Source organism: Dromiciops gliroides, chromosome 4 (assembly GCF_019393635.1).
Source record: "Dromiciops gliroides isolate mDroGli1 chromosome 4, mDroGli1.pri, whole genome shotgun sequence".
In the NCBI taxonomy this organism is placed as follows: domain Eukaryota; kingdom Metazoa; phylum Chordata; class Mammalia; order Microbiotheria; family Microbiotheriidae; genus Dromiciops; species Dromiciops gliroides.
The window spans coordinates 421828654-421843218 of NC_057864.1; the positions used below are offsets into that span (position 1 = coordinate 421828654).

The 14565-nt window shown below is 34.4% G+C and overlaps 1 protein-coding gene and 1 pseudogene across 1 annotated transcript in view; both read right to left on the minus strand.

The window, feature by feature from the left end:
- DPYD (dihydropyrimidine dehydrogenase) overlaps positions 1-14565 on the minus strand; it is a 1058206-nt gene that overhangs the window by 578977 nt on the left and 464664 nt on the right.
- On the minus strand, positions 1930-2568 carry LOC122753513 (annotated as a pseudogene).

Below are 14565 nucleotides of genomic sequence, written 5' to 3' on the forward strand. Positions count from 1 at the left end.
AAACAACCTTTTTTAAGTAGGCATAGGAAGATGCAATTTTGAAGGGATATGTTTACTTGGGAAGAATTGACATTACATTGGAAAAAAAGGCAAAAGAAAGATCAGAAAATAATAAAGGGGCTTGGGAGAGAGAAAGGTGATTGGGAAAATGAAGATAGAGACAATGAACAGTCATTGAGAGCATATGACCAGCAAAATGCCCTGAAATTGCTTTTGAAAAAAAAAAGATGACTGAATATTCTTTAGACATCTGAGGAATTTTTCTAAGGAAGGGCAATAGAAACTATGATATAAGAACAACAGAGTAGGTATGAAAGACAGAAAGAAAGCATGGAGTCTTATCCACTTGTCTTTCTCTCATATGGAGAGAAGAGAAAAAAGTAATCCAAGAAAATATTATTACCAGGGACTAGCAATCCTGGCACATAGTCGTTGATTAATAAATGTTATTTTATTGACCAACTGACACTATCAAAAACAGTAAAAATTAAAAAGAAAATATTTATACAATCTTGTCCAAAGCTTTGCTGAGTCTGTAAACATTTCACTGTGGGCAGACCTCTTTGCTGAGCTCCAATCAAAATGGGAACTGGAAGAACTTGAGAGAATGCCAATGTGTTTTTGTATGGAGAGGGTTACCATGAAAGAAACATTTATAAATATTAAACTTATTTTATTTCTATCAGATATTTGAACACATGCCTAGAAGGGTAAAAACAATAATCAAATATATAAGAAAGACACAAACAATGGGAAGAACAAGGCTAGAAGGTGGAGAACTGGGTTTGTTCATTCCAAATTCAAATTGGAGGAAACTGTGTTCAATATTGGTTCAGACATTTATTAGCTGTACCTTTATTATTTACCATGCAAGAATTTTGTAAGGCTCACATGGTATAGTACATGTCAAGTGATTTTTTAAATAATGTAGATAAATGTTGTTATTATTATTTAATTGTCTTATTCTATGGAATTCAGATAGAATTGTCCTATATTAAATCCTGTACTGCTATTAATCTTTTATATTTAGTGTTTTATGGAATACTACATATTTAGACAAAATGTTGACTATCTATAGGTTCACTGAAAGTAAATCAGGACAATAGCATTGACAAAATAGGATTATGGGGATGATATTCAGAGGATTTAAATTTCTTTAATTAGATCTCTATAAATTGAAAGTTTTTCTTTGAACATAATTTGGTGATTGCATTATTGGTATTGTAGTATAGAAAAATCTATTTAGAAAGTTGTCCTTAAATTATTTAGATGACTGTTATATCCAGTAATTGTGGAGAACAATTTTTTCTGTGTTAATGCTCCAGTTGCAGTATAATTTATTTATTGAATTCTAAAATATATCTTTGGGAGGAGTGTCCTGTAGTTGTAAAAGAGAGATTTCTGCGTTTTAATTTATGGGAATAATTTAGACATCAGATCTTGTTTTTCTAACTATTCTATAGGTGATAAATTGTTACAATTAGCAATGCTATATGGCATTGCTTCTGTGATTTCCTTGCATGATTTGTATTGGTCAATATGGCTTGGGTTCTTTAAGGATAACCTTTCTGCAATATCTATTGGCGAGGACCTTGCTCTATATTGCTATCGTAAATCTCTTCATTTGTGTACAAAAAAGCTACATAACTCAAGTCAAAGTTCAATGGATCTTTATCTACATTCTTTGTTGGTGCTGGGGGAAAAGACTGGGTTCATGTGGATATCTACCATGCAAGAGCTTTGATTCTAAACTTGGATGTTAATAATGTTTGCTCTATATTTGCTTTCATCTATATTGTTCATAGTTTTATATATTTAAGTTATCAACTTTGTGACATTTTTAAAAAAGAGTTTAAACTACTGTTTCCTTTGGTTGTCATTTTTCATTTCTTATCATGGAGATCAAGTGTCAGTCACTTAAGGCTATTTCTAGAAGCTTTTTGCCATTTGAGTGTGGTACTTTCCTACCATCACCTCTGCCAACCACCACCATCTCTTATGACAATGCCTATACAACTCCTGCCGTAGTTCTCTAGAGATGGGTTTCAGATGCATAAAGTTACAGAAGCCTTCTTGAATATATTCTCCCATCTCACATTGGCAACAGCAAGCTTCTGTGAAGTCAATCACAGGTGAAAGCTCTGCATGAATTGGCTGTTCATTAAACCAGCGATTGTTTAAGTCAATGACAGCCTTTTCTGCATCTTCTTCATGGTGAAACTTTACATATACACTCCCTACAAGATGATCTCCAAGATTATCACAAACATTCATCTCCTTAGCTTCAGTATACTTTTATTCCATTTCTGTAAAAACCTCCTCAAAGAATTCTTCATAGTGTTCTTGCATTTCAATATCACTCACTGCACAGCGCAAACCATCAGCAGACTGGGAAGAGTTTTGAGGATTACGGTAAATGTTCAAGAAGGCAATGGTCTGGCTAAAGGTTGGTTTATTGTGCAACTGAGAACATCTGTCTCCATGATGACAAGTTCCTATTTTGAAATAAAATGAACAGTTGACTTTGTCTTTTTGCGTGCCAAAAATGGAGATCAAATACTTCACCATTTCCAACCCGCCACCATCACTGCCACCTATTTTTTTTCCTAATGTAGTTTAGTGTTTACCACATCCTGTGTCTTTCAAATATCTTCTTGAATAAAGTATTAATTTTATGAAAATGAAACTTCTGGGGACTCTAAATGTTTTGACCATTTGTTTTCTTAATTTTAAATAATATTTTTCTATGTTTTTTTCCATTTTTTTAGCTTATCACCCTTGTGTCCACATTTGTCATAAGTCAATGAGTATTTAGATTTATATTGAAGTTTGAAGGATTAAAACAAGTGGAATTAGATAGATTCATTGGGCCCTTCCAACTCAGAAGTTATGATATCTTGCTATTCTTGAACTCCTTCATCTTTTACAACATGAAATCATCTTAAATAATCTTGACCTCAATAATTACCCATTTTAAGATGGAGTAACCACATTGTTGTTTTAAATTGTTATGGTTGTGTCAAACTCTTTGTGACCCCATTTGGAATTTTCTTGGAAAAGATAATGGAGTATTTGGCTATCTCCTTCTCCAGCTCATTTTACAGATGACAAATCTGAGGCAAACAGTGTTAAGTGACTTGCATAGGGTCACACAGGCAGTAAATATCTGAGGCTGGATTTGAACTCAAGTCTTCCTGACTCCAGGCTCAGAGCTCTATCCACCGTTTCACCTAGGTGCCAGTAAGTAACCACATATCTCATCATAAGATTTTTTTTGTGCCTTTAGAACCAAGGTCCTTTTTTTTAACCTCTCTAAGAGAAACTTTTGAAGACATTATGCAATTTTGTTGCAGCCTCTTTATTAATTCTAATTTAATTCATGCCAAGAATGTGTATATGGATATGGTTCATTTGGTATAATTAGGTATCAACTTCTTGACCATGTCATAAAAAATACTAAATGCCAAGAGTTAATTTCTTCAAATGCATAAGACCTCTTTGGCTCCACCTCCTTCTCTACTACTTCACAACTATCATTTAAGAAGTTGAAGAGTTCTTCAGAGAACTGAAGATCATTTTGTTATTGTGGCTATTACATGGGTCCCTGTAGCCAAAAAAACCCAATCACACCATGAGCTTTTCTATAACTAGGTATGCTGATGGATATCCCACTACCATGTGAATCAATATATTCTTTTGAATGGGAATGCTACCATGGCAAATGGAGAGGCTGGGAATCATTACCCTGTTCACAGAAAGGGTAATGCTGCTTTCTGAGGACCATTAAAAATTACTCATGATGAAAGTCAAGCAAGAATTTTCAATTTTATATAGTTTACTTTAAAAATAGATCCTTTGCCATACTCCTACAGTAATTTTGCTTATGCACTATATTTATAACAATAGAAATAATGGCTTAATGATACTCAAAAAATACCTTCTCTAATGCTTGTTTCAAGGCCTTCTCCCAATAGGGTAAATTTGTTTAGAACAAGGTTTATATAGTCATGAGATATTTGGTACATTGATTTTGTAAGTTGAAAGAAGTATATTTTGTCAAAACTGCAGGCATTCCTAAGGAATAGGACAGAATCTATCTTGGTTTTTTAAAACAGTTAATAGTTTTCTATGACTTTAAAAAATTAAATAAACTCCTGGTAATTCCTATGTTATCTAAAATCCTTTTTGTTTACTTAACATTTAAGTGACTTTGTGTACTGGCATATCTAAAAACAGAGCTATTTTATAATAATAATTGTTATTATTATAATTTACATTTATGTAGCACTTGAAGGTTTCCAAAGTACTTTATATGTATCATCTCATTTGATCCTTAAAACAACCCTATGCTTTATGTATTATTTCTATCTCCATTTTACAAGCAGAAGAAATTAAGGCTGAGAGAATTTAAGTGATGCTCCTCTGATCACATAATTACTATATTCCTGAGGTGGAATTCAAATCTTGATCCAATGCAATGTCTCTTAACAATGTAGTCTCTTCCAATGCCACACCTACACACATTAATGTACTTGAGCAAAATGTTCAAAGTTGGATTTCTAAGTAGTTTTATCAAAAATCTACTTAGAAGTTTTATACTCTTATCACAAATATACATATTTTCCACATCAAATGGAAAACTATAAAATTAAATCATTTTAGAGCAGAAAGAGTTGAGCTTTAGAGACCAATTAATCAAAATTTGTCTTCCTATAAATAAGGAAACTGGAGCAAAGACAAACCAAATAATTGTGCAAGGTCAAGATAACTTGATAATTTATAGTAGATGCTGAGCATGAGCTCATCTCTTCTGATTCACAGTTAAGTGTTCTTTCAACTACATTATCCAACCTATATATACCCTATTGAATTATCTTGTGAACATAGAAAGGTTTAAATAGCCTTCTCCCAACACTAAGAAATCAAATCCCTACTTACTATATTAGTACAGTCAATTTTAGAGTTATCTTAGTGTAACATAGGACAAGATATTTTTCCAAGGCATATTTTCACCAACCACACAGACATTGTGATAGACCAAATTTAAATGATTTGTAATTATCAGATAATGTAGAAATGTTATAGATCAGATTCTAATTAATTTCAGTGTAGTTCCCAAACATATAATGACTATTTTATTAATTTAAAATATTTAAATGTTTTTGTTGTGAACTTAAAAACAAAATTTTTAATGTAAAAAAGACAGAAAAGGTGATTTTATAACAAATTTTGAACCTCTGTTATACATATGTTGTTTTATATGTATATGGACATAGTCTATATTTGTATATAGAATATATATTTAATATATAATATGCTGATATATTATGTATTAAAATAATATTATATATTAATGTAATCCATATTTAAGATATCATGTTCTACATGAATATTTATGTCTATATCTGTATATGTAAAGCTGAAAAAGGCAGTGACAAAATTGTTTAATTTTTGTCCCCTTAAATATCTTTTTATTTTATTTTATGCATTAAAACACGTTTAATCATTGTTCAGCAAGTCGTCAAAGGATATGAAGAGGCAATTTCCATCACTAGTTATATAATAAAAGAGTATATTTATATTAATATAAGTAAACTAAATATTAGCTAAAATGTGAAAATGATTATAACATATAAGAAAATGTTATTTTAAATATTTAACTGTATCCTTGCTAAAAGTGATCATTTATAATCAGAAGCAAGCCAAAGAGAAACTTAGAAGATATTATATATCAATGTGAGCTTAAAAATAACCAAAATTATTATCTATTACTTTAATGCTATATTAAAAGTTTCATTCACTGGCATTAAAATGTGTCGGTTTGATGTTATAAGACTAGATGAACAAGTCTTGGTCAGGATATCAATAATTGTGTAACCTGTTAAATGCATTAAGCAGGGCAACTTTGTCCTTTTCTCTTAGAAAAATTCCTGTCTAACAGAGTAGCTAATGCAAATGTGGAAAGTAAAGATCATTAAAGTTACTTAGTGATGACTCTTGTAACTTAACGGGGAACCCAGTCTTGCATCCCATCAGACATTTTATAAATCTATCATCTTCTCATGACAATGCTAAAAGCACTACCTGTCATATTACCAGAAGATTTAGATTACAACAACAGAATCTTGATATGCACTTGAGCTAATCCTCTCTATGATGTAATAATCAGTGTATACCAATTCTGAGTCATAATAAGGATAGACACAACAATTCCCACCCTCATCCCTTAGTTTTCACTTGTCAAACTGGCCCATTAAATATTGACCTTCTTGTTCTCTTTCAGACATTCTGAACTGCTTAAAGCACCCATAAATTTTTATCAGATCTGTCAACAGCTTTTGATACTCATATTTGGGGGATTCTGTATCCTGAGAAAATTTAATCTCATCTGTTTGACTTTGCAGAAAGCACTGGAAGGAATTATTAATGGATTTTCCCTCATCTTCTTAGTGGATAGTGCTAAACAATCACTGGGATCCCTGAAGACTTTCAGTGAGATGTTCTAGTTTGTCTCTAGCATCTGTGTGTGTGTGTGTGGGGGGGTGGCTAGGAGGAAATGAAAGACATTTGGAATTATAGCTGTATGTATAAACTGGTTATGTATCTATGTCTTCTTTTCACCAGATCTGGATTCTCTGGTTTCATACTTCCTCAATAAAGAAAGAAAATGCTACATAAAAGTTGATGAAATCCACAAAACCTGTGCTTATCATTGTTTATAGAAATGGGACATGGTTATATCCACAAGAACTATTAGTATTTGGGGTACATTTTCTAGTCTTCAGAAGAAATAGCCTTTAGATATAAATTTATACTTCAAACTATGCAGTACGTAATAAGCAAAGTCTAAGTTCCTAGAGATTGAGACTTTGTAGTAGTCACTTATGTGTTTACCACAGGTAAATTAGAGAAATAAATTGGCCTTGGTTTCTGTATTTTTTTTTTTTTTGCAGGGCAATGAGGGTGAAATGCTAATCGCTATCAATTCAAATGGGAGATAAGCATCATTTTCCAAGTGGAAATCTTTAGAATCATAATGCTCCATAATCACAATATTTTATTCCCCCAAATCATTATAAAATTTGAGATCATTAGGGGTACTATCTTGACATATGAAATCCACTGACCTGATCTAATGATTTTATAGTAGATGGATTAGATATTTGGTGACCTTCATGTCATATATTTTGGGGAGTGAAGGGAACATGGCAAAAGAATTAAAGGAGTTAAAATATTGTGGCTTAATACAAAATTCTTTACAGTCCTAAAGAGCACCTCCCTTCCACCAGAATTCAATGAAAGTTAAGTGTCCTGATGTTTTTTTAAATATGGGATAAAATGGAATCTGTGAATTATAGTCTGATGAGCTCTAATTGGATTCCTGGCAAAATCTTAGAATGCATTTTTAAAGGGATAATTGATAAACAACTGTCAATTAAGTAAGGATCTTGAAAAGCCAGTATGACTTGCTGAAGCTATAATGATCAGTTTGTGTAAAATTAGTCATTTTTCTTTCCTTGGGATGGTTACTAGACTAGTGGATTAGGAGAATATTGTAGAAAGAGTTAAGCTGGACTTCTGGGGTGGAGGCAAGAGGGGGAAAGGCATGACGCAAACTCCATGACATGATCACTCCAAAAAACATTCAAATAATGTCATAGGACAATTCCTGGAGCTGCAAAACCCACAGAAGAAAGTGCTAAAATCATCTTCTGTCCAAGGACAGCTTGGAAGGTCAGAAGGACGGAGCTGCTATTCTGAGACAGCAGTGGAGCCCAACTGCACAGTCACCATGACACAGATCCAGTCCAAGGAAGGCCTCACCAGAGAAAAAGACCCCTCCCCCTTCCCCCCAGAGCCTCTGAATCAGCTGTAGCAGCAGTATTGTCTGGAACTAAGCTCACAGTCTGGCAAGAGGGCTGAGCCCTTGGCAGGGGGGAGATTACAGGGGTCTACACTGGTGCTGAGGCAGAACTTGGGTTATTCACCCCTCACACAAAGCTGGTTGATTAGCAAGTTGGTCTGGGGTCATCTATGGACCAGGGAACAGGTCAGACAAGTGAAGCACCTGATCCTCCTTAAATCATACCACCTGGGACATTATGAAGCTTGGGATAGTGCAGCCTGGAAACAGTGCCCCACTCTAAGGAGCTAAAAGTCAAGTAAAAGAAAGGCAAGATGAGCAGACAGAGAAAGGTGAGGACCATAGAAAGTTTCTTCAGTAACAAGCAAGATCAAGGTGCACCCTCAGAGGAAGATGTCAACATCAGGGCCCCTATATCTAAGGTTTCCAAGAAAAATATGAATTGGTCTCAGGCCATAGAGGAACACAAAAAAGACTTTGAAGATAAAGTTAGAGAGATAGAGGAAAAATGGAAAGAGAAATGAGGGTGATGCAGGAAAGACATGAGAAAAAAGTCAACAGCTTGACAAGCCAAATTGGCCAAATGGAAAAGGAGGTACAAAAGCTCTCTGACGAAAATCATTGCCTAAGAATTAGGATTGAACAAATGGAAGCTAGTGACTTTATGAGAAACCAAGATACAATAAAGCAACTCCAAATGAATAAAAAATAGAGGGCAATGTGAAATACCTTCTTGGAAAAACTGCTGACCTGGAAAATAGGTCCAGGAGAGATAATTGGAAAATTATTGGTCTACCTGAAAACCATGATCAAGGAAAGAGCTTAGACATTATCTTCCAAGAAATTGTCAGGTAAAATTGCCCTGAAATTCTAGAAGCAGAAGCTAAATAGAAATTGAAAGAATCCATCAATCACCTCCTGAAAGAGATTCCAAAAGGAAAACTCCTAGGAATATTATAGCCAAATTCCAGAGCTCTCAGGTCAAGGAGAAAATATTACAAGCTACCAAAAAGAAAGAATTCAAGTACTGTGGAGCTCCAGTCAGGATAGCACAAGATCTAGCAGCTTCTACATTAAAGGACCAGAGGGTATAGAATATGATATTTCAGAGGGCAAAGGAATTGGGATTACAACAAAGAATCACATATCCAACAAAACTCATTATAATCTTTCAGAGGAGAAAATGGGACTTCAATAAAAAGATGACTTTCGGTATTCATGATGAAAAGACCTGAACTGAATGTCAAATTTGACTTTCAAATACAAGACCCTAGAGAACCATAAAAATGCGAGTTGGGGGACATAGCTGGGGTTGTGCAGTGGGTGACTGTCTTGTGTCTGAGGCTGGGTTTTGGCTGGGAACCCCCCTGGGTCCAGGGGTGGTGCTTTGTCCACTGTGTCATTTAGCTAGGTGATAAAATCTTTAGAGTTAAATTGAGGGGTGAGGGGGATGCACTGGGGGAGGGAGAAGTGCAGAGGTAGCATGAGGTGAAATCCTACATGAAAGAAACAGGAAAGGACTTATGGAGTAGAGGAAGAGATGGAGGAGTAGCAAGGCAGTAAATGAATTTTACACTTATCAGAATAGCCTCAAAGACCTTAAACTCATCAGAGTTGCCTCAAAGAGGGATTAACAAATATGCCCAATTGGGTGGAGTAATCTATTTAATCTGGGCAGCAAATGAGCCTAACACTCATCAGAATTAGCTCAAAGACATCAATCTCCTCAGAATTGGCTCAAGAAGGGAATAATATACACACTCAATTGGGTGGAGTAATCTAACCCTGCATGAAAGTAGGAGGGGAAGAGGAAAAAAGAGAGAGGGGCAAAAGAAGGGAGGGCAGATTGAGGGAAGAGACAGACAGAAGCAAATCCCTTTTGAAGAGGGATAGGGTGAAAGAAGAAACATAATAGAGTAAATATCATGGGAAAGGGAATAGGATGGAGGGAAAACAGTGAACAACAGTAATCATGAAAAAGAACAAAGGGGGGAAATTGTACAAAAACTATTTATAGCAACTTTTTGTATTGGCTAAGAACTGGGAATCAAGGGAATGTCCATCAATTGAGAAATGATTGAAGAAGCTGTGGTATATGATTGTAGTGGAATGGTATTGTGCTATAGGAAATGACAAACAGGATGATGCCAGAAAAACCTGGAAAGACTCATATGGACTGATGCATAGTAAAGTGAGCAGAACTGGGAGGACAATGTGCATAGTGACAGCAGTATTGTTCAATGAGTAATTGTGAATGACTTAAGTACTCTCAGCAATACAATGATCCAAGACAATCCCAAGGGACTAATGAGGAAGCATACTATCCACCCCCATAGAAAGAACTGATAAAAAGAGCACTTGGGATTTTATATATATATATATATAATATATATATATATAAACCTGGTTGTGATATATATAATCCACAATTGCTCTTTTTATCAGTTCTTATAAAAAATGAATGTTGAAAACTACCCTTACATGTTACTGGAAAAAATAAAATAAATGTTTGTTGCAAAGAAAAAAACCTGAAATGAAACAAAATGAAACAAAACAAAAAGAATTAAGTTGTATTTTTCAAAGTACATGATACCATTTCTTCTCCTATTCCCATTGACTGGATGAAGGTATGATGTGGTTCAAAACTCATGAAGAGTAACATTAATAGCTATGTGCCAGTTTGAAAAAGGTTCTCAAGGGGATGTGCCAAAGTTCATCACTTAACCCTGTGCTATTTACCTTTTTTAATCAATGATTTATCACAGAGTGTGGTGCTTCATGGCAGCTTAGTAAAAGCTAGTTGATTGATGGATAAGTGGTTGGAGTGATGGAAGTTTAGATGCCATGATTATCATATTTGCAGAAGACACAAGACTAGGTAATACATGAGATGATAGAATATAGATCCAAAAATATTTGTATAGGCTGAATATTGGGCTGAAACCCACATATACTTTTGGTGCCACACATTTATATATATAAGCCAAATATGCTAGGAAGGCATTTTTCTAAAATAGATAGAAGGGTTTTAACAAACTACAAGAAAAATTTGAGCAGTGGGGACATAAACAGTGTTCAATATAGTGAGAGTATATCTAAGTTGTTTTTGGCATCTCAAAGTTTATAGCTAGATGGCACAATGAATAAAGTGCTGGACCTGGAGTCAGGAAGAGCTGAGTACAAATCTGGCTCAGACACTTAATGTGTAACCAACTTAAAATTGCATCACTTAACCTCCTGTTTGCCTCAGTTCTCCTCATTTTATAAAATAGGGGATACATTAGTACCTAACCTCCAAGGGTTGTTGTGAACATTAAATGAGATAATTGTAAAGTGCTTAGCACAGTGCCTGGCACAAAGTAAGTGCAATATAAATGTTAGCTATCATTGTTATTAATATAATTAATTACTATTGCATTAAGTTCCAGACAACACATTTTAGAAAGGATACTAATTAGTTGAATAGGATATAAAGGAAAGTAAACAGAATTGCAAAAGATCTCAAGTCCATGATTTGAGGAGAATAAGGTTAAGGAACTGTGACAAAGAGAAGAAATGGGAGGGGTGCATGATAGTTGTCTTTAAATATCTGAAGGGCTGAACTATATAGAAACGAAATTAGACTTATTTAGCTTGAATCTAGAGGACAGATCTGAGACAGCTAGGTGGTGCAATGGATACAGTGTTATGCCTGAAGTCAGGAAGATTCATCTTCTTGAGTTCAAATCTAGCCTTAGACACTTACTAGTTCTGTAAACCTGGGCAAGCTACTTAACCTCATTTTCCTTAGTTTCCTCATCTGTAAAATGAGTTGGAGAATGAATCGTGACACAACTGAATTGATCTTGTAGTGAAAAATGGATGACCTCTTATTAGGTTTTGTCTTTAAGGTAGATTCATGCTTCGTGAAATCTGATTCAAAATTGAACAAACAAAATAATATACATAAAGCATGTTTCCAAGCTTAAGTGGCATATGAATTTTAGATAGTAGTATTGTTTTTAGGTACAAGTTGGACCAGATGGCTTCTAGGGGTCTATCCAACTCTGAGATTTCCTTGATTTGGTGATTGATCTATTAAAGGATTTCAGTATTTATAAGGTATCAGAATACATCTTTCTTCACTTCTCCACATGAATGCTTTTTACCACTACAAGGGAGTCCAATAGTGAGGGAAGAGGTGAGAGTCATATAAACCAATTCTATTCAATGAACATTTATAAATGTCTTCCATTGTGTCCTAGGGCAAGGGGAGTTTCAAAAATTAAATAAGTGATATATTCCCTGTCCAAAAGGCATTTCCATTCTTCAATATCCTCAAGTATTAACATTAGACTCTTGAGAGATCTGAAAAGAGCCCAAAATGGGAGGAACAAGAACATTTCGGCTCCTTGGTTTCTCTGCAACCTAAAAATGAACCATTATTCCTTAATGATCCCAAACCACCTGAAGAGTTAAAATTAATTGTCACTTACAGTGGAAAGTACTGGCTTTTTATATTTCCAAACAGTTAACAACAAGAACAGGTGATACTAACCTAGGGACATATATTGAAAACTTCATTCAATGTTAAAGCAATATCAGGCCCTGATTTAACCATTGGAGGCTTCTCTCATTTCCTCCTCTGTCTCCTTGCTTAGGACACCTGAAACTTAGCTTCCCAAGTACTTAGTTTCTTTTTGACAGCAGTTCTTTGAAACATTCAGCAATTTAGTTTGATATTAAGATTCTGGTTCCCTTAGACCTTAGCTCTCTTGGTCACTGATTCATACCCTGTATCTTTTGAGCCTATAGTCTAATCACACATAGTAATAGCGCTACCATCTATAAATCAAATGATACATCTTTCTTTTGACACCCATTTTTTATGACACTATTTCCAGCCCTATTCCACAGGACAGCTTACTATACTTCCCCCGGATTCTCATGGGAAGGCAGTCATGCTATAAAACCATGGTGAACTTGTTACTGGAATTTCACTAGGATTACTGTCCTTTGATGCCTCTCTACGAATGATTCCCTTGTTGCTGTCTCCTCTACTGTTGCTATCTATCCATGGCAGCCACAAAATGTAGAAAATAGGAATGAAAGTTTCCAAAAATATGTTTTTTATTGGTATTAACACCATAAAGTAGAAAAGCAGGATACCATTTTGATTTTCCCCATGATTAATATGTTAATTAATGGGTTCTCTTCATGTGAACAATCAGTAGGTGACTAAAGAACCAACCGTTTTAAAATTTTGGAACAGTGGATAGAGCGCTGGACTCAGTATTGGGAAGACATATCAAATTCTACTTCAGAAACTCACTAGTTTTTCTGTGATCTTGGGTAAGTCTTAAGGTGTCTGAACTCAGTTTCGACCATTTGCAGAATGAGGGTAATTATAGCACCTAACACCCCAAATGAGAAAAGATATATACTCACACATACATACATATATATGCATAGATCTATCTCATATAGCTCTAGATATAGACGATATATATAGTAAGTACAGTATATTAAATATAGTTACAATCAATTTCTTGAGGTCAAGAACTATACCTTTTATATTTTTTTGTATTCTTAATGCCCTAGGGCACAGTAGTAGATATTTATGAATGTTCATTGAATTTGAATTGATTTCTATGATTCTCACATCTCCCCTCCTTATTGTCTGTCTGTCCTGGACAACATATATCTCTGTCTGTCTATCTCTCTCTAGATATATCATCTATCTATCTATATATCATGTATCTATCCATTTTACTATGTATCATCTATCTCTCTATTTTATCTAGTATCATTTATCAATCTATGTATCATCTATCTATCCTATATATCATCGATCTGTCTGTCTGTCTATTTCTCTATCATCTATGAATCTATCATCTATCTATCTGTTTGTCTGTCTGTCTATCTATCTATCTAGGGTTTTTTTTTACACAACCTTAAAGTGCTATCAAAATGAAGGCTATTATTATTACTTAGAACATAATGGGATGTCACAGAATTTTGAATTCACTCACATCCTATTTTAATGAAATAATTTCAATTCCAAGGTAATTCAACAATAAGATTTCATTAAGTAATTGTTTAAAAGAGGTGTAAGTTTTAAGTAAGATGTGATATCAATTATTCATGTAACCATAACAGGAGAGTGAGTTGACAGTAAATAATTTCCTTGCTTCTGATGAATAATATAATTATTTGTTACAAGTATAGACTGCCTATGAATGCAATAAAAATGCATATAAATAACAGAATGCCTGTGTTGCAAGGGACCTCAGATATCAGACACTCCAACCTGTACCTGTACCTCTTCTAGAATGTCTAGTACTTGGCCATTTGTTTGGCACATCCATCTTCTCCACTTTGAACATTTCCCACTAGTGAGTTTTTTGATCATGTGGAGATGATAAAAGCCTCTTTAACAACTTCTGAATATTGTTCCTTATCTTCCCTTTGGGGGCCACGCCCAAACAAGTCAAATGGCTGTCCTTTATGGGCTATTCTTTTAGGACTCTCTTAATGCTTTCAATGACTAATTACAGTAAGGGCCCTATACATTTTCATGGACGTGCTGATTTATACTGAGAACTTAACAAATTCTAATGCTATTATAGGGAGATAAACCATTTCAAAGGTATTAGCACTGAGAACAAGAAATCTAATCCTATTTAGACAGAGATAAATTAAATTACTCATTTTTATCCAAA